Source organism: Melopsittacus undulatus, chromosome 18 (assembly GCF_012275295.1).
Source record: "Melopsittacus undulatus isolate bMelUnd1 chromosome 18, bMelUnd1.mat.Z, whole genome shotgun sequence".
Classification (NCBI taxonomy): Eukaryota; Metazoa; Chordata; class Aves; order Psittaciformes; family Psittaculidae; genus Melopsittacus; species Melopsittacus undulatus.
In genome coordinates this window covers 5,001,328-5,022,652 of record NC_047544.1, presented here as the reverse complement: position 1 = coordinate 5,022,652, position 21,325 = coordinate 5,001,328, and the positions used below count along the sequence as shown (strand labels likewise).

The window sequence follows — 21,325 nt, the reverse complement described above, 5'->3', positions numbered from 1 at the left end:
GGAAAGGGGGGACAATAACCCTAATGGCGGAAAGTGGGTACCCTAACCCTAATGTCGGGCAGGGGGCACCCCAGCCATAATGTCAGACTGAGGGCACCCTAACCCTAATGGCGGGAAGAGGGCACCCCTAGCCCTAATGTCGGAGATGGGGGGGGGGGGCCCTAACCCTAATGTCGGAAAGGGGGGACAATAAGCCTAATGGCGGAAAGTGGGTACCCTAACCCTAATGTCGGGCAGGGGGCACCCCAGCCATAATGTCAGACTGAGGGCACCCTAACCCTAATGGCGGGAAGAGGGCACCCCTAGCCCTAATGCCGGAGATGGGGGGGGGGGGCCCTAACCCTAATGTCGGAAAGGGGGGACAATAAGCCTAATGGCGGAAAGTGGGTACCCTAACCCTAATGTCGGGCAGGGGGCACCCCAGCCATAATGTCAGACTGAGGGCACCCTAACCTAATGGTCGGGAAGAGGGCACCCCTAGCCCTAATGTCGGAGATAGGGGGGGGGGGCCCTAACCCTAATGTCGGAAAGGGGGACAATAAGCCTAATGGCGGAAAGTGGGTACCCTAACCCTAATGTCGGGCAGGGGGCACCCCAGCCATAATGTCAGACTGAGGGCACCCTAACCCTAATGGCGGGAAGAGGGCACCCCTAGCCCTAATGTCGGAGATAGGGGGGGGGACGACAATAAGCCTAATGGCGGAAAGTGGGTACCCTAACCCTAATGTCGGGCAGGGGGCACCCCAGCCATAATGTCAGACTGAGGGCACCCTAACCCTAATGGCGGGAAGAGGGCACCCCTAGCCCTAATGTCGGAGCTTGGGGGGGGGGGGCCCTAACCCTAATGTCGGAAAGGGGGGACAATAACCCTAATGGCGGAAAGTGGGTACCCTAACCCTAATGTCGGGCAGGGGGCACCCCAGCCATAATGTCAGACTGAGGGCACCCTAACCCTAATGGCGGGAAGAGGGCACCCCTAGCCCTAATGTCGGAGATAGGGGGGGGGGGGGCCCTAACCCTAATGTCGGAAGGGGGGACAATAAGCCTAATGGCGGAAAGTGGGTACCCTAACCCTAATGTCGGGCAGGGGGCACCCCAGCCATAATGTCAGACTGAGGGCACCCTAACCCTAATGGCGGGAAGAGGGCACCCCTAGCCCTAATGTCGGAGATAGGGGGGGGGGGCCCTAACCCTAATGTCGGAAAGGGGGACAATAAGCCTAATGGCGGAAAGTGGGTACCCTAACCCTAATGTCGGGCAGGGGGCACCCCAGCCATAATGTCAGACTGAGGGCACCCTAACCCTAATGGCGGGAAGAGGGCACCCCTAGCCCTAATGTCGGAGATAGGGGGGGGGGGGCCCTAACCCTAATGTCGGAAAGGGGGGACAATAAGCCTAATGGCGGAAAGTGGGTACCCTAACCCTAATGTCGGGCAGGGGGCACCCCAGCCATAATGTCAGACTGAGGGCACCCTAACCCTAATGGCGGGAAGAGGGCACCCCTAGCCCTAATGTCGGAGATAGGGGGGGGGGGGGCCCTAACCCTAATGTCGGAAAGGGGGGACAATAAGCCTAATGGCGGAAAGTGGGTACCCTAACCCTAATGTCGGGCAGGGGGCACCCCAGCCATAATGTCAGACTGAGGGCACCCTAACCCTAATGGCGGGAAGAGGGCACCCTAGCCCTAATGCCGGGATGGGGGGGGGGGGGGGCCCTAACCCTAATGTCGGAAAGGGGGGACAATAACCCTAATGGCGGAAAGTGGGTACCCTAACCCTAATGTCGGGCAGGGGGCACCCCAGCCATAATGTCAGACTGAGGGCACCCTAACCCTAATGGCGGGAAGAGGGCACCCCTAGCCCTAATGTCGGAGATAGGGGGGGGGGGGGCCCAAACCCTAATGTCGGAAAGGGGGGACAATAAGCCTAATGGCGGAAAGTGGGTACCCTAACCCTAATGTCGGGCAGGGGGCACCCCAGCCATAATGTCAGACTGAGGGCACCCTAACCCTAATGGCGGGAAGAGGGCACCCTAGCCCTAATGCGGGGAAGGGGGGGGGGGGGGGGGGGCCCTAACCCTAATGTCGGAAAGGGGGGACAATAAGCCTAATGGCGGAAAGTGGGTACCCTAACCCTAATGTCGGGCAGGGGGCACCCCAGCCATAATGTCAGACTGAGGGCACCCTAACCCTAATGGCGGGAAGAGGGCACCCCTAGCCCTAATGTCGGAGATAGGGGGGGGGGGGGCCCTAACCCTAATGTCGGAAAGGGGGGACAATAAGCCTAATGGCGGAAAGTGGGTACCCTAACCCTAATGTCGGGCAGGGGGCACCCCAGCCATAATGTCAGACTGAGGGCACCCTAACCCTAATGGCGGGAAGAGGGCACCCCTAGCCCTAATGTCGGAGATAGGGGGGGGGGGGGCCCTAACCCTAATGTCGGAAAGGGGGGACAATAAGCCTAATGGCGGAAAGTGGGTACCCTAACCCTAATGTCGGGCAGGGGGCACCCCAGCCATAATGTCAGACTGAGGGCACCCTAACCCTAATGGCGGGAAGAGGGCACCCTAGCCCTAATGTCGGAGATAGGGGGGGGGGGGCCCTAACCCTAATGTCGGAAAGGGGGGACAATAAGCCTAATGGCGGAAAGTGGGTACCCTAACCCTAATGTCGGGCAGGGGGCACCCCAGCCATAATGTCAGACTGAGGGCACCCTAACCCTAATGGCGGGAAGAGGGCACCCCTAGCCCTAATGTCGGAGATAGGGGGGGGGGGGCCCCTAACCCTAATGTCGGAAAGGGGGGACAATAAGCCTAATGGCGGAAAGTGGGTACCCTAACCCTAATGTCGGGCAGGGGGCACCCCAGCCATAATGTCAGACTGAGGGCACCCTAACCCTAATGGCGGGAAGAGGGCACCCTAGCCCTAATGTCGGAGATCGGGGGGGGGGGGGCCCTAACCCTAATGTCGGAAAGGGGGGACAATAAGCCTAATGGCGGAAAGTGGGTACCCTAACCCTAATGTCGGGCAGGGGGCACCCCAGCCATAATGTCAGACTGAGGGCACCCTAACCCTAATGTCGGGAAGAGGGCACCCCTAGCCCTAATGTCGGAGATAGGGGCGGGGGGGGCCCTAACCCTAATGTCGGAAAGGGGGGACAATAAGCCTAATGGCGGAAAGTGGGTACCCTAACCCTAATGTCGGGCAGGGGGCACCCCAGCCATAATGTCAGACTGAGGGCACCCTAACCCTAATGGCGGGAAGAGGGCACCCCTAGCCCTAATGTCGGAGATAGGGGGGGGGGGGGCCCTAACCCTAATGTCGGAAGGGGGGACAATAAGCCTAATGGCGGAAAGTGGGTACCCTAACCCTAATGTCGGGCAGGGGGCACCCCAGCCATAATGTCAGACTGAGGGCACCCTAACCCTAATGGCGGGAAGAGGGCACCCTAGCCCTAATGCCGGGATAGGGGGGGGGGGGGCCCTAACCCTAATGTCGGAAAGGGGGGACAATAAGCCTAATGGCGGAAAGTGGGTACCCTAACCCTAATGTCGGGCAGGGGGCACCCCAGCCATAATGTCAGACTGAGGGCACCCTAACCCTAATGGCGGAAGAGGGCACCCCTAGCCCTAATGTCGGAGATAGGGGGGGGGGGGGGCCCTAACCCTAATGTCGGAAAGGGGGACAATAAGCCTAATGGCGGAAAGTGGGTACCCAAACCCTAATGTCGGGCAGGGGGCACCCCAGCCATAATGTCAGACTGAGGGCACCCTAACCCTAATGGCGGGAAGAGGGCACCCCTAGCCCTAATGTCGGAGATAGGGGGGGGGGGGGCCCTAACCCTAATGTCGGAAAGGGGGGACAATAACCCTAATGGCGGAAAGTGGGTACCCTAACCCTAATGTCGGGCAGGGGGCACCCCAGCCATAATGTCAGACTGAGGGCACCCTAACCCTAATGGCGGGAAGAGGGCACCCCTAGCCCTAATGTCGGAGATAGGGGGGGGGGGCCCTAACCCTAATGTCGGAAAGGGGGACAATAAGCCTAATGGCGGAAAGTGGGTACCCTAACCCTAATGTCGGGCAGGGGGCACCCCAGCCATAATGTCAGACTGAGGGCACCCGAACCCTAATGGCGGGAAGAGGGCACCCTAGCCCTAATGTCGGAGAGGGGGGGGGGGGGCCCTAACCCTAATGTCGGAAAGGGGGGACAATAAGCCTAATGGCGGAAAGTGGGTACCCTAACCCTAATGTCGGGCAGGGGGCACCCCAGCCATAATGTCAGACTGAGGGCACCCTAACCCTAATGGCGGGAAGAGGGCACCCCTAGCCCTAATGTCGGAGATAGGGGGGGGGGGCCCTAACCCTAATGTCGGAAAGGGGGGACAATAAGCCTAATGGCGGAAAGTGGGTACCCTAACCCTAATGTCGGGCAGGGGGCACCCCAGCCATAATGTCAGACTGAGGGCACCCTAACCCTAATGGCGGGAAGAGGGCACCCTAGCCCTAATGTCGGAGAGGGGGGGGGGGGGCCCTAACCCTAATGTCGGAAAGGGGGGACAATAAGCCTAATGGCGGAAAGTGGGTACCCTAACCCTAATGTCGGGCAGGGGGCACCCCAGCCATAATGTCAGACTGAGGGCACCCTAACCCTAATGGCGGGAAGAGGGCACCCTAGCCCTAATGTCGGAGATAGGGGGGGGGGGGGCCCTAACCCTAATGTCGGAAAGGGGGGACAATAAGCCTAATGGCGGAAAGTGGGTACCCTAACCCTAATGTCGGGCAGGGGGCACCCCAGCCATAATGTCAGACTGAGGGCCCCCTAACCCTAATGGCGGGAAGAGGGCACCCTAGCCCTAATGTCGGAGATAGGGGGGGGGGGGGCCCTAACCCTAATGTCGGAAAGGGGGGACAATAAGCCTAATGGCGGAAAGTGGGTACCCTAACCCTAATGTCGGGCAGGGGGCACCCCAGCCATAATGTCAGACTGAGGGCACCCTAACCCTAATGGCGGGAAGAGGGCACCCCTAGCCCTAATGTCGGAGATAGGGGGGGGGGGGGGCCCTAACCCTAATGTCGGAAAGGGGGGACAATAAGCCTAATGGCGGAAAGTGGGTACCCTAACCCTAATGTCGGGCAGGGGCACCCCAGCCATAATGTCAGACTGAGGGCACCCTAACCCTAATGGCGGGAAGAGGGCACCCCTAGCCCTAATGTCGGAGATGGGGGGGGGGGGGGGGCCCTAACCCTAATGTCGGAAAGGGGGGACAATAAGCCTAATGGCGGAAAGTGGGTACCCTAACCCTAATGTCGGGCAGGGGGCACCCCAGCCATAATGTCAGACTGAGGGCACCCTAACCCTAATGGCGGGAAGAGGGCACCCTAGCCCTAATGTCGGAGATAGGGGGGGGGGGGGCCCTAACCCTAATGTCGGAAAGGGGGGACAATAAGCCTAATGGCGGAAAGTGGGTACCCTAACCCTAATGTCGGGCAGGGGGCACCCCAGCCATAATGTCAGACTGAGGGCACCCTAACCCTAATGGCGGGAAGAGGGCACCCTAGCCCTAATGTCGGAGATAGGGGGGGGGGGGCCCTAACCCTAATGTCGGAAAGGGGGGACAATAAGCCTAATGGCGGAAAGTGGGTACCCTAACCCTAATGTCGGGCAGGGGGCACCCCAGCCATAATGTCAGACTGAGGGCACCCTAACCCTAATGGCGGGAAGAGGGCACCCCTAGCCCTAATGTCGGAGATAGGGGGGGGGGGGGGCCTAACCCTAATGTCGGAAAGGGGGGACAATAAGCCTAATGGCGGAAAGTGGGTACCCTAACCCTAATGTCGGGCAGGGGGCACCCCAGCCATAATGTCAGACTGAGGGCACCCTAACCCTAATGGCGGGAAGAGGGCACCCCTAGCCCTAATGTCGGAGATAGGGGGGGGGGGGGGGCCCTAACCCTAATGTCGGAAAGGGGGGACAATAAGCCTAATGGCGGAAAGTGGGTACCCTAACCCTAATGTCGGGCAGGGGGCACCCCAGCCATAATGTCAGACTGAGGGCACCCTAACCCTAATGGCGGGAAGAGGGCACCCTAGCCCTAATGTCGGAGAGGGGGGGGGGGCCCTAACCCTAATGTCGGAAAGGGGGACAATAAGCCTAATGGCGGAAAGTGGGTACCCTAACCCTAATGTCGGGCAGGGGGCACCCCAGCCATAATGTCAGACTGAGGGCACCCTAACCCTAATGGCGGGAAGAGGGCACCCCTAGCCCTAATGTCGGAGATGGGGGGGGGGGGGCCCTAACCCTAATGTCGGAAAGGGGGGACAATAAGCCTAATGGCGGAAAGTGGGTACCCTAACCCTAATGTCGGGCAGGGGGCACCCCAGCCATAATGTCAGACTGAGGGCACCCTAACCCTAATGGCGGGAAGAGGTCACCCCTAGCCCTAATGTCGGAGATAGGGGGGGGGGGGCCCTAACCCTAATGTCGGAAAGGGGGGACAATAAGCCTAATGGCGGAAAGTGGGTACCCTAACCCTAATGTCGGGCAGGGGGCACCCCAGCCATAATGTCAGACTGAGGGCACCCTAACCCTAATGGCGGGAAGAGGGCACCCTACCCCTAATGCCGGAGAAGGGGGGGGGGGGGGCCCTAACCCTAATGTCGGAAAGGGGGGACAATAACCCTAATGGCGGAAAGTGGGTACCCTAACCCTAATGTCGGGCAGGGGGCACCCCAGCCATAATGTCAGACTGAGGGCACCCTAACCCTAATGGCGGGAAGAGGGCACCCCTAGCCCTAATGTCGGAGATGGGGGGGGGGGGGCCCTAACCCTAATGTCGGAAAGGGGGGACAATAAGCCTAATGGCGGAAAGTGGGTACCCTAACCCTAATGTCGGGCAGGGGGCACCCCAGCCATAATGTCAGACTGAGGGCACCCTAACCCTAATGGCGGGAAGAGGGCACCCCTAGCCCTAATGTCGGAGATAGGGGGGGGGGGGGGCCCTAACCCTAATGTCGGAAAGGGGGGACAATAAGCCTAATGGCGGAAAGTGGGTACCCTAACCCTAATGTCGGGCAGGGGGCACCCCAGCCATAATGTCAGACTGAGGGCACCCTAACCCTAATGGCGGGAAGAGGGCACCCCTAGCCCTAATGTCGGGAAGGGGGGGGGGGGGGGGCCCTAACCCTAATGTCGGAAAGGGGGGACAATAAGCCTAATGGCGGAAAGTGGGTACCCTAACCCTAATGTCGGGCAGGGGGCACCCCAGCCATAATGTCAGACTGAGGGCACCCTAACCCTAATGGCGGGAAGAGGGCACCCCTAGCCCTAATGTCGGAGATAGGGGGGGGGGGGCCCTAACCCTAATGTCGGAAAGGGGGGACAATAACCCTCATGGCGGAAAGTGGGTACCCTAACCCTAATGTCGGGCAGGGGGCACCCCAGCCATAATGTCAGACTGAGGGCACCCTAACCCTAATGGCGGGAAGAGGGCACCCCTAGCCCTAATGTCGGAGATAGGGGGGGGGGGCCCTAACCCTAATGTCGGAAAGGGGGGACAATAAGCCTAATGGCGGAAAGTGGGTACCCTAACCCTAATGTCGGGCAGGGGGCACCCCAGCCATAATGTCAGACGGAGGGCACCCTACCCCTAATGGCGGGAAGAGGGCACCCTAGCCCTAATGCCGGGATAGGGGGGGGGGGGCCCTAACCCTAATGTCGGAAAGGGGGGACAATAAGCCTAATGGCGGAAAGTGGGTACCCTAACCCTAATGTCGGGCAGGGGGCACCCCAGCCATAATGTCAGACTGAGGGCACCCTAACCCTAATGGCGGGAAGAGGGCACCCCTAGCCCTAATGTCGGAGATAGGGGGGGGGGGGCCCTAACCCTAATGTCGGAAAGGGGGGACAATAAGCCTAATGGCGGAAAGTGGGTACCCTAACCCTAATGTCGGGCAGGGGGCACCCCAGCCATAATGTCAGACTGAGGGCACCCTAACCCTAATGGCGGGAAGAGGGCACCCCTAGCCCTAATGTCGGAGATAGGGGGGGGGGGCCCTAACCCTAATGTCGGAAAGGGGGGACAATAAACCAAATGGCGGAAAGTGGGTACCCTAACCCTAATGTCGGGCAGGGGGCACCCCAGCCATAATGTCAGACTGAGGGCACCCTAACCCTAATGGCGGGAAGAGGGCACCCCTAGCCCTAATGTCGGAGATAGGGGGGGGGGGGGCCCTAACCCTAATGTCGGAAAGGGGGGACAATAACCCTAATGGCGGAAAGTGGGTACCCTAACCCTAATGTCGGGCAGGGGGCACCCCAGCCATAATGTCAGACTGAGGGCACCCTAACCCTAATGGCGGGAAGAGGGCACCCCTAGCCCTAATGTCGGAGATAGGGGGGGGGGGGCCCTAACCCTAATGTCGGAAAGGGGGACAATAACCCTAATGGCGGAAAGTGGGTACCCTAACCCTAATGTCGGGCAGGGGGCACCCCAGCCATAATGTCAGACTGAGGGCACCCTAACCCTAATGGCGGGAAGAGGGCACCCTAGCCCTAATGTCGGAGAGGGGGGGGGGGGGGGCCCTAACCCTAATGTCGGAAAGGGGGGACAATAAGCCTAATGGCGGAAAGTGGGTACCCTAACCCTAATGTCGGGCAGGGGGCACCCCAGCCATAATGTCAGACTGAGGGCACCCTAACCCTAATGGCGGGAAGAGGGCACCCCTAGCCCTAATGTCGGAGATGGGGGGGGGGGGGGCCCTAACCCTAATGTCGGAAAGGGGGGACAATAAGCCTAATGGCGGAAAGTGGGTACCCTAACCCTAATGTCGGGCAGGGGGCACCCCAGCCATAATGTCAGACTGAGGGCACCCTAACCCTAATGGCGGGAAGAGGGCACCCTAGCCCTAATGTCGGAGATAGGGGGGGGGGGCCCTAACCCTAATGTCGGAAAGGGGGGACAATAAGCCTAATGGCGGAAAGGGGTACCCTAACCCTAATGTCGGGCAGGGGGCACCCCAGCCATAATGTCAGACTGAGGGCACCCTAACCCTAATGTCGGGAAGAGGGCACCCTAGCCCTATGCCGGGAAGGGGGGGGGGGGGCCCTAACCCTAATGTCGGAAAGGGGGGACAATAAGCCTAATGGCGGAAAGTGGGTACCCTAACCCTAATGTCGGGCAGGGGGCACCCCAGCCATAATGTCAGACTGAGGGCACCCTAACCCTAATGGCGGGAAGAGGGCACCCCTAGCCCTAATGTCGGAGATAGGGGGGGGGGGGGCCCTAACCCTAATGTCGGAAAGGGGGGACAATAAGCCTAATGGCGGAAAGTGGGTACCCTAACCCTAATGTCGGGCAGGGGGCACCCCAGCCATAATGTCAGACTGAGGGCACCCTAACCCTAATGGCGGGAAGAGGGCACCCTAGCCCTAATGCCGGGAAGGGGGGGGGGGGGCCCTAACCCTAATGTCGGAAAGGGGGGACAATAAGCCTAATGGCGGAAAGTGGGTACCCTAACCCTAATGTCGGGCAGGGGGCACCCCAGCCATAATGTCAGACTGAGGGCACCCTAACCCTAATGTCGGGAAGAGGGCACCCCTAGCCCTAATGTCGGAGATAGGGGGGGGGGGGGCCCTAACCCTAATGTCGGAAAGGGGGGACAATAAGCCTAATGGCGGAAAGTGGGTACCCTAACCCTAATGTCGGGCAGGGGGCACCCCAGCCATAATGTCAGACTGAGGGCACCCTAAACCTAATGGCGGGAAGAGGGCACCCCTAGCCCTAATGTCGGAGATAGGGGGGGGGGGGGTGGCCCTAACCCTAATGTCGGAAAGGGGGGACAATAAGCCTAATGGCGGAAAGTGGGTACCCTAACCCTAATGTCGGGCAGGGGGCACCCCAGCCATAATGTCAGACTGAGGGCACCCTAACCCTAATGGCGGGAAGAGGGCACCCCTAGCCCTAATGTCGGAGATAGGGGGGGGGGGGCCCTAACCCTAATGTCGGAAAGGGGGGACAATAACCCTAATGGCGGAAAGTGGGTACCCTAACCCTAATGTCGGGCAGGGGGCACCCCAGCCATAATGTCAGACTGAGGGCACCCTAACCCTAATGGCGGGAAGAGGGCACCCCTAGCCCTAATGTCGGAGATAGGGGGGGGGGGGGGGCCCTAACCCTAATGTCGGAAAGGGGGGACAATAAGCCTAATGGCGGAAAGTGGGTACCCTAACCCTAATGTCGGGCAGGGGGCACCCCAGCCATAATGTCAGACTGAGGGCACCCTAACCCTAATGGCGGGAAGAGGGCACCCCTAGCCCTAATGTCGGAGATAGGGGGGGGGGGGGGGGCCCTAACCCTAATGTCGGAAAGGGGGGACAATAAGCCTAATGGCGGAAAGTGGGTACCCTAACCCTAATGTCGGGCAGGGGGCACCCCAGCCATAATGTCAGACTGAGGGCACCCTAACCTCTAATGGCGGGAAGAGGGCACCCTAGCCCTAATGCCGGGAAGGGGGGGGGGGGGCCCTAACCCTAATGTCGGAAAGGGGGGACAATAAGCCTAATGGCGGAAAGTGGGTACCCTAACCCTAATGTCGGGCAGGGGGCACCCCAGCCATAATGTCAGACTGAGGGCACCCTAACCCTAATGTCGGGAAGAGGGCACCCCTAGCCCTAATGTCGGAGATAGGGGGGGGGGGGGGCCCTAACCCTAATGTTGGAAAGGGGGGACAATAAGCCTAATGGCGGAAAGTGGGTACCCTAACCCTAATGTCGGGCAGGGGCACCCCAGCCATAATGTCAGACTGAGGGCACCCTAACCCTAATGGCGGGAAGAGGGCACCCTAGCCCTAATGCCGGGAAGGGGGGGGGGGGGCCCTAACCCTAATGTCGGAAAGGGGGGACAATAAGCCTAATGGCGGAAAGTGGGTACCCTAACCCTAATGTCGGGCAGGGGGCACCCCAGCCATAATGTCAGACTGAGGGCACCCTAACCCTAATGGCGGGAAGAGGGCACCCTAGCCCTAATGCCGGGAAGGGGGGGGGGGGGCCCGAACCCTAATGTCGGAAAGGGGGGACAATAAGCCTAATGGCGGAAAGTGGGTACCCTAACCCTAATGTCGGGCAGGGGGCACCCCAGCCATAATGTCAGACTGAGGGCACCCTAACCCTAATGGCGGGAAGAGGGCACCCCTAGCCCTAATGTCGGAGATAGGGGGGGGGGGGGGCCCTAACCCTAATGTCGGAAAGGGGGGACAATAAGCCTAATGGCGGAAAGTGGGTACCCTAACCCTAATGTCGGGCAGGGGGCACCCCAGCCATAATGTCAGACTGAGGGCACCCTAACCCTAATGGCGGGAAGAGGGCACCCTAGCCCTAATGTCCGGAGAAGGGGGGGGGGGGGGCCCTAACCCTAATGTCGGAAAGGGGGGACAATAAGCCTAATGGCGGAAAGTGGGTACCCTAACCCTAATGTCGGGCAGGGGGCACCCCAGCCATAATGTCAGACTGAGGGCACCCTAACCCTAATGGCGGGAAGAGGGCACCCCTAGCCCTAATGTCGGAGATGGGGGGGGGGGGGCCCTAACCCTAATGTCGGAAAGGGGGGACAATAAGCCTAATGGCGGAAAGTGGGTACCCTAACCCTAATGTCGGGCAGGGGGCACCCCAGCCATAATGTCAGACTGAGGGCACCCTAACCCTAATGGCGGGAAGAGGGCACCCTAGCCCTAATGCCGGGAAGGGGGGGGGGGGGCCCTAACCCTAATGTCGGAAAGGGGGGACAATAAGCCTAATGGCGGAAAGTGGGTACCCTAACCCTAATGTCGGGCAGGGGGCACCCCAGCCATAATGTCAGACTGAGGGCACCCTAACCCTAATGTCGGGAAGAGGGCACCCTAGCCCTAATGCCGGGAAGGGGGGGGGGGGGCCCTAACCCTAATGTCGGAAAGGGGGGACAATAAGCCTAATGGCGGAAAGTGGGTACCCTAACCCTAATGTCGGGCAGGGGGCACCCCAGCCATAATGTCAGACTGAGGGCACCCTAACCCTAATGGCGGGAAGAGGGCACCCCTAGCCCTAATGTCGGAGATAGGGGGGGGGGGGGCCCTAACCCTAATGTCGGAAAGGGGGGACAATAAGCCTAATGGCGGAAAGTGGGTACCCTAACCCTAATGTCGGGCAGGGGGCACCCCAGCCATAATGTCAGACTGAGGGCACCCTAACCCTAATGGCGGGAAGAGGGCACCCTAGCCCTAATGCCGGGAAGGGGGGGGGGGGGGCCCTAACCCAAATTTCGGAAAGGGGGGACAATAAGCCTAATGGCGGAAAGTGGGTACCCTAACCCTAATGTCGGGCAGGGGGCACCCCAGCCATAATGTCAGACTGAGGGCACCCTAACCCTAATGTCGGGAAGAGGGCACCCCTAGCCCTAATGTCGGAGATAGGGGGGGGGGGGGGCCCTAACCCTAATGTCGGAAAGGGGGGACAATAAGCCTAATGGCGGAAAGTGGGTACCCTAACCCTAATGTCGGGCAGGGGGCACCCCAGCCATAATGTCAGACTGAGGGCACCCTAACCCTAATGGCGGGAAGAGGGCACCCCTAGCCCTAATGTCGGAGATAGGGGGGGGGGGGGGCCCTAACCCTAATGGCGGAACGGGGGGACAATAAGCCTAATGGCGGAAAGTGGGTACCCTAACCCTAATGTCGGGCAGGGGGCACCCCAGCCATAATGTCAGACTGAGGGCACCCTAACCCTAATGGCGGGAAGAGGGCACCCCTAGCCCTAATGTCGGAGATAGGGGGGAGGGGGGCCCTAACCCTAATGTCGGAAAGGGGGGACAATAAGCCTAATGGCGGAAAGTGGGTACCCTAACCCTAATGTCGGGCAGGGGGCACCCCAGCCATAATGTCAGACTGAGGGCACCCTAACCCTAATGGCGGGAAGAGGGCACCCCTAGCCCTAATGTCGGAGATGGGGGGGGGGGGGCCCTAACCCTAATGTCGGAAAGGGGGGACAATAAGCCTAATGGCGGAAAGTGGGTACCCTAACCCTAATGTCGGGCAGGGGGCACCCCAGCCATAATGTCAGACTGAGGGCACCCTAACCCTAATGGCGGGAAGAGGGCACCCCTAGCCCTAATGTCGGAGATAGGGGGGGGGGGGGCCCTAACCCTAATGTCGGAAAGGGGGGACAATAAGCCTAATGGCGGAAAGTGGGTACCCTAACCCTAATGTCGGGCAGGGGGCACCCCAGCCATAATGTCAGACTGAGGGCACCCTAACTCTAATGGCGGGAAGAGGGCACCCTAGCCCTAATGCCGGGAAGGGGGGGGGGGGCCCTAACCCTAATGTCGGAAAGGGGGGACAATAAGCCTAATGGCGGAAAGTGGGTACCCTAACCCTAATGTCGGGCAGGGGGCACCCCAGCCATAATGTCAGACTGAGGGCACCCTAACCCTAATGGCGGGAAGAGGGCACCCCTAGCCCTAATGTCGGAGATAGGGGGGGGGGGGGGCCCTAACCCTAATGTTGGAAAGGGGGGACAATAAGCCTAATGGCGGAAAGTGGGTACCCTAACCCTAATGTCGGGCAGGGGGCACCCCAGCCATAATGTCAGACTGAGGGCACCCTAACCCTAATGGCGGGAAGAGGGCACCCTAGCCCTAATGCGGGAAGGGGGGGGGGGGGCCCTAACCCTAATGTCGGAAAGGGGGGACAATAAGCCTAATGGCGGAAAGTGGGTACCCTAACCCTAATGTCGGGCAGGGGGCACCCCAGCCATAATGTCAGACTGAGGGCACCCTAACCCTAATGGCGGGAAGAGGGCACCCTAGCCCTAATGCCGGGAAGGGGGGGGGGGGGGGCCCTAACCCTAATGTCGGAAAGGGGGGACAATAAGCCTAATGGCGGAAAGTGGGTACCCTAACCCTAATGTCGGGCAGGGGGCACCCCAGCCATAATGTCAGACTGAGGGCACCCTAACCCTAATGGCGCGAAGAGGGCACCCCTAGCCCTAATGTCGGAGATAGGGGGGGGGGGGGGCCCTAACCCTAATGTCGGAAAGGGGGGACAATAAGCCTAATGGCGGAAAGTGGGTACCCTAACCCTAATGTCGGGCAGGGGGCACCCCAGCCATAATGTCAGACTGAGGGCACCCTAACCCTAATGGCGGGAAGAGGGCACCCCTAGCCCTAATGTCGGAGATAGGGGGGGGGGGGGGCCCTAACCCTAATGTCGGAAAGGGGGGACAATAAGCCTAATGGCGGAAAGTGGGTACCCTAACCCTAATGTCGGGCAGGGGGCACCCCAGCCATAATGTCAGACTGAGGGCACCCTAACCCTAATGTCGGGAAGAGGGCACCCCTAGCCCTAATGTCGGAGATGGGGGGGGGGGGCCCTAACCCTAATGTCGGAAAGGGGGGACAATAAGCCTAATGGCGGAAAGTGGGTACCCTAACCCTAATGTCGGGCAGGGGGCACCCCAGCCATAATGTCAGACTGAGGGCACCCTAACCCTAATGGCGGGAAGAGGGCACCCTAGCCCTAATGCCGGGAAGGGGGGGGGGGGGCCCTAACCCTAATGTCGGAAAGGGGGGACAATAAGCCTAATGGCGGAAAGTGGGTACCCTAACCCTAATGTCGGGCAGGGGGCACCCCAGCCATAATGTCAGACTGAGGGCACCCTAACCCTAATGGCGGGAAGAGGGCACCCCTAGCCCTAATGTCGGAGATGGGGGGGGGGGGGGGCCCTAACCCTAATGTCGGAAAGGGGGGACAATAAGCCTAATGGCGGAAAGTGGGTACCCTAACCCTAATGTCGGGCAGGGGGCACCCCAGCCATAATGTCAGACTGAGGGCACCCTAACCCTAATGGCGGGAAGAGGGCACCCTAGCCCTAATGCCGGGAAGGGGGGGGGGGGGGCCCTAACCCTAATGTCGGAAAGGGGGGACAATAAGCCTAATGTCGGAAAGTGGGTACCCTAACCCTAATGTCGGGCAGGGGGCACCCCAGCCATAATGTCAGACTGAGGGCACCCTAACCCTAATGGCGGGAAGAGGGCACCCCTAGCCCTAATGTCGGAGATAGGGGGGGGGGGGGGCCCTAACCCTAATGTCGGAAAGGGGGGACAATAAGCCTAATGGCGGAAAGTGGGTACCCTAACCCTAATGTCGGGCAGGGGGCACCCCAGCCATAATGTCAGACTGAGGGCACCCTAACCCTAATGGCGGGAAGAGGGCACCCTAGCCCTAATGCCGGGAAGGGGGGGGGGGGGCCCTAACCCTAATGTCGGAAAGGGGGGACAATAAGCCTAATGGCGGAAAGTGGGTACCCTAACCCTAATGTCGTGCAGGGGGCACCCCAGCCATAATGTCAGACTGAGGGCACCCTAACCCTAATGGCGGGAAGAGGGCACCCCTAGCCCTAATGTCGGAGATGGGGGGGGGGGGCCCTAACCCTAATGTCGGAAAGGGGGGACAATAAGCCTAATGGCGGAAAGTGGGTACCCTAACCCTAATGTCGGGCAGGGGGCACCCCAGCCATAATGTCAGACTGAGGGCACCCTAACCCTAATGGCGGGAAGAGGGCACCCTAGCCCTAATGCCGGGAAGGGGGGGGGGGGGCCCTAACCCTAATGTCGGAAAGGGGGGACAATAAGCCTAATGGCGGAAAGTGGGTACCCTAACCCTAATGTCGGGCAGGGGGCACCCCAGCCATAATGTCAGACTGAGGGCACCCTAACCCTAATGGCGGGAAGAGGGCACCCCTAGCCCTAATGTCGGAGATAGGGGGGGGGGGGGGGCCCTAACCCTAATGTCGGAAAGGGGGGACAATAAGCCTAATGGCGGAAAGTGGGTACCCTAACCCTAATGTCGGGCAGGGGGCACCCCAGCCATAATGTCAGACTGAGGGCACCCTAACCCTAATGGCGGGAAGAGGGCACCCCTAGCCCTAATGTCGGAGATAGGGGGGGGGGGGGGCCCTAACCCTAATGTCGGAAAGGGGGGACAATAAGCCTAATGGCGGAAAGTGGGTACCCTAACCCTAATGTCGGGCAGGGGGCACCCCAGCCATAATGTCAGACTGAGGGCACCCTAACCCTAATGTCAGGAAGAGGGCACCCTAGCAACAGATTCAACCTCCTCAGAGTTCTTCAAGAAATATTTTCAAACACATTCCCTGCTATTAAAATATGCCTTCACTTGCATGTAAGGAAGGCAAAACACACGCACCCAGGACCTGAGAGGATGCACAGTAGTGAGAGGTGAGGCCTGGGTTCTACAGGTAAAGCTGACATATTTTCAGAGCAGGCCAGGGTTGATGTTAAGGTCCTGCTTGATTTCAACCTCAATTGTTTTAAAGAAAGACCTGTAGAGAAGGGTTCCTGTGTTTGACTGGGTTATCTGGAAATAGGACCAGAGAGGGCAAAAAACATGATAGCAGCAGCAGTTTTCAGGGTGTTCTTTCTCTATAGCACATAGAAGCAACCATCCCAGCATATCTGTGCATTTATTTTTCAGCATCAGCTAGAATCTGAGGTCTTTTAAATGTGCTTTAAGTTGAAAGACATAATTAGGAAGAATTACCTGCTTAGGAATGTCAACCAAAGAAGAAGCAGCAAGCAGAGTAAAGGTGTGCAGAGTAACAATGACCATCTTGGTGGAGGGATATGATGTTACCAGCTGCTGGAGCAGCTGCCGGGAGCTGGAGGCTAGGCTAGCATCATGATGCATGTGCTGTAGAATAGGGATCAACTTCAATAAGTCCACAGGTGTGGCCAAACCTGCAACAGGGAAGAGAAACAGGTAGTGTTAGTCCTTTGTACTGGCTTTCAGCAGTACTGAGGCACAGGTATGTCTGCATTGCTACCACTGCTGACTGCAGTACCAAGCACTTCCACAGCTCTTGGAGAAGATTGCTTCATTGTAGGTAAGACACACATCTGGTGTCCTCAACGTAAAGAGGACATGGAGCTGTTGGAGCAAGTGCAGAGGAGGCCACGGGGATGAGCACAGCCTGCAGCACTTCCCATAAATGACAGGCTGAGAACACTGGGGCTCTTCAGCCTCGGGAGGAAAAGCCACATGGAGACCTCAGAGCAGCTTCCAGTGTCTGAAGGGAGCTACAAGGATTTCTCAGGGACTGCAGCAACAGGTCAAGGGGTGATGGGTTTAAACATAAACAGGTGAAGTTCAGGTTAGATCTAAGGCAGAAGCTGTTCCCTGGGAGGGTGCTGAGGCGCTGGCACAGGGTGCCCAGAGAAGCTGTGGCTGCCCCATCCCTGGCAGTGCTCAAGGCCAGTTTGGACATAGGGGCTTGGAGCAGCTGCTCCAGGGAAAGGGGTCCCTGCCCGTGGCCCGGGTTGGAGCCGGAGGAGCTTTAAGGTCCTTTCCAACCCACACCATTCAATGATTCTGTGATTAACTCACCTGAAGCAACCTGTTATAGGCTATGCAAGTTTATTCATCATGCTATAGATGAGCTTTCACTCTTTACCAAACAGGTGTTTTGAGAACTTAAGATTTAAAGAGGAGGTACAAGCCAGGCACTAGATTAATGGTTAGCTAATTTAACTTAAAACCAGGAAATATTTGAGAATGAGGGCTACAGCATTTAATATTTATATAAGGATAATAAGGAACTCTCACAGAAATTAGGTTTTCCCTTTTATCACTCAATGTAACACATGTACCTTGTATCATCTCGCTGATTTTATTACATATGCCAGCAGCAAAATCCCTGTAGAGAAAAGACAAAGTATCAGGTGAGATAAATACAAGAGGGAAATCACTGAAAAATAAAACCATTTTTGAACTACCAAACACTGTGCTTTAGCAATAAAAGCTTTCACAAGAGAGAGCTTGCCAAGATCCCATTCTTTCAGAAACCCTGCACATGATCAAATGCGGGCTTCCAAGAACATGTCAAAGTGACAAGCAGCGCTACGTTTCGTTCCAGAACAGGATTTATGTAAAATACTCCTTGATTAAAGCTACTGCTCCGTTTTGCATTCTCATATTTATGAGCTTTCCACTACCATTTTAGAAAAAAAGAAGTATCTGTTAAATCTGTGCTCAGATTTCTTCATAATGTTCCATACAAGCAAACATTTTGATAAAAATTACATGGTTGGCACTACCAAAGGTTTGTGAATGCCAGTGCTAACGGGGTTTCCATTCTCTGTGATACGAAAAACTGGAAACAAAAATAACATCTTACTTTGATTGTGCAGAAAAATTGGCAGCAGCAAATATTGCAGCCTCAACTTCCACATTATCATGGGAATCCAAACTTTGACGAATACTGTGATGTGCATTCTTCCTTTCTGGAATGACAGACGCTATGCTGCCCAACATCCTACAGGAAGAGATGACAGCAAAATCAGGAAGAACAGTGATCATGAAGAAATGCCAGATAAAAACAAACAGAAACAGAGAAAGGCTGGTTAAAAGCCTATTTTGATAGAAAAATATGTTTATTTCTGTAATAGATGTGGATGAGCACAAACAGAATCATAGAACCAACCAGGTAAGATCATCAAGTCCAGGTTCATTAATGTCATTACATACCGAAGGGTAATGGCCCGAGCAACTGGATCATTGCTGTGAATGACGGAGAAGACTCTTTTGACGAACTCATCCACATTTAGGATCTTCTCTTAAGTGCTTCTCACTCTGCTGAGTAACTTTCAGCACACAGAGCCTCAGGAAGTTGTTTCTGTTAGGAGGCACACACATTTCCACACACATTCCTTTATCAGGTTGTTCTATATTAAATATTCAAGCACTTTCAAGATGAAAGTATCATAAAAACCAAAACAACCTCCCAAGAGTAAATTAAAGCAAGAAAAGATCTGTACTTTAGAGACATATTTGACTAAGAGAACAACAAAGAGACTATAGCCACACTATGGTGTTTGTCTTCTAGTATGGTAGGGTCAGATTCAGGCCCAGTTTCAGGGAAATTCACTCAGTGACACCAATGAGGAGAGCATAAGCAAATAATAAAATCATAGAATGGGCTAGGCTGGAAGGGACCTTAAGCTCATCCAGCTCCAACCCCTGCCATGGGCAGGAATCCCTTCCACTGGAGCAGGTTGCTCCAAGCCCCCGTGTCCAACCTGGCCTTGAGCACTGCCAGGGATGGGGCAGTGCTTCTCTGGGTACCCTGGCAGATGCTTCTCTGGGCACCCTGTGCCAGCGCCTCAGCACCCTCACAGGGAACAGCTTCTGCCTTAGATCTAACCTAAACTTGCCCTGTTTCAGTCTGAACCCAACACCCCTTGTCCTGTGGCTGCAGTCCCTGATGCAGACCCCTCTCCTTGTAGCCCCTTTCTGATACCAGATACCTGTTTTGGGCACACTTAGGGAAACAAATCTGATAAAAAACCATGTCCAGAAAAGCCTAAGCACAGCTTGTGCTCAGTGTAGCAGTATAATCACAAACGTACAAAAAACCTCACATGTGCCCAAGCTGCTGTGCAGCACCACTCCAAGACACACTACACTGCTATGGATAACTGACTGAGGCTACTTACCCGACTCAGAACACATCAGCCAACTTTAGGAAAGCTGAATTAATGAGAATGGGGAACGGGTATTTCTGGAAGAGCCTGGGAAAACGAACGACGGCTTCGCACTGCTCTCCGAGCTTCCCATACCTGAGACCTAAACGAGACACCAACAACCACTGCGGACACCGACACTGCTTCCCGGCCATGGCCTCTCCACCCCCCGCTGGCGGTACAAAAGCGAGCTCCCGTCAGCTGAGGACCGCGGGCCGCGACAACACCGCCCCTCAGGCGGTGGAAGCCGAGGACCATAACGGCAACATTACAAGGCAGGCACTGCCATGGCCGCTCGGCCTCACCTTTGTCGACTTCCATGAGAGCAGAGTTCGCGTCCAGCTCCTGCTCCCCATAGCCCGCATCGGACAGGAACGACTTGGCACTGGCAGCCATACCGACCGCTTCAGCTCGGACGGGACACCTGCGCATGCTCCGCTCAACCACACCGCCTCAGCGAACGCAACCGCCGTACGCAGGCGCCGTACAGAGCCGCCGTACGGAGCCGCCATTACGCACGCGCACTAGGCAGTACGGAGCCGCCGTACGAAGCCGCAAATATGCACGCGTAGTAGGCAGTACGCACCCGCCGTACGGAGCCGCCATTATGCACGCGTAGTAGGCAGTACGGAGCCGCCGTACTTAGCCGCCGTACGGAGCCGCCATTACGCACGCGCAGTAGGCAGTACGGAGCCGCCGTACGCAAACGCCGTACGGAGCCGCGGTACGCAGCCGGCGTACGCAGGCGCCGTACTGAGCCGCCGTACGGAGCCGCCATTACGCACGCGCAGTAGGCAGTAAGGAGCCGCCGTACGCAAACGCCGTACGGAGCTGCCGTACGGAGCCGCCGTACGGAGCTGCCGTACGGAGCCGCTGTACGCAAACGCCGTACGGAGCCGCGGTACGCAGCCGCCGTAAGCAGGCGCCGTACTGAGCCGCCGTACGGAGCCGCCATTACGCACCCGCAGTAGGCAGTACGGAGCCGCCGTACGTAAACGCCGTACCCTCATTTTGGCCCCCGCATGCGCAGTAGCAACTTCGGCCCGCGCATGCGCAGTAGCAATTTCGGCCGGCGCATGCGCAGTACCAATTTTGGCCCACGCATGCGCAGTAGCAATTTCGGCCGGCGCATGCGCAGTAGCAATTTAGGCTCGCGCATGCGCGGTAGCAATTTTGCCACGCGCATGCGCAGTAGCAATTTTGGCCCGCACATGCGCAGTAGGAATTTTGCCCCGCGCATGCGCAGTAGCAATTTTGGACCACGCATGCGCAGTAGCAATTCAGGCTAGCGCATGCGCGGTAGCAATTTTGGCCCGCGCATGCGCAATAGCAATTTTGGCCCACGCATGCGCAGTAGTGTTTTGGGCTCGCGCATGTGCAGTGGTGTCTGGGTTTTTGCGCATGCTGAGGGTCTCTTTACAAGCCCAATGTCACAGTTACTCTGCTTTCTTAGGGCAGGGCTTCCCATGCTCACGCTCTTTGGTGTGTCTGGTGGCATTGTGCCCTTGCTGAAGCTCGTCTTTGATACCATTTGTTACACATATTTTAGCAGATTGCAAGCCCTAGCAGATTGAAATCCTCGGGCTATCAGGTCTACCTGCACTAGAGTTATCGGGTTTTCAATCAGGTCTAATGCCATCCCTCCAACACTGCCCTGCTGGGTCCTAGAGCCTGAATGCAGGACATAGAATCCTGGAATGAGTTGGACTGGTAGGGACCGTAAAGCTCATCAGTTCCAACCCTCTGCCATGGCCAGTATGCAG

The 21,325-nt window shown here is 57.5% G+C and overlaps 1 long non-coding RNA gene across 1 annotated transcript; it reads right to left on the bottom strand.

Moving 5' to 3' along the window:
• Positions 1–16,458: 16,458 nt before the first annotated feature.
• On the bottom strand, positions 16,459–20,091 carry LOC117437134 (uncharacterized). The gene is made up of 6 exons (XR_004550371.1): positions 19,868–20,091; positions 19,536–19,665; positions 18,568–18,715; positions 18,218–18,355; positions 17,691–17,737; positions 16,459–16,781 (listed from the first exon to the last, which is right to left on the bottom strand). It is a non-coding gene; the product is annotated as an uncharacterized lncRNA (long non-coding RNA).
• Positions 20,092–21,325: the final 1,234 nt, after the last annotated feature.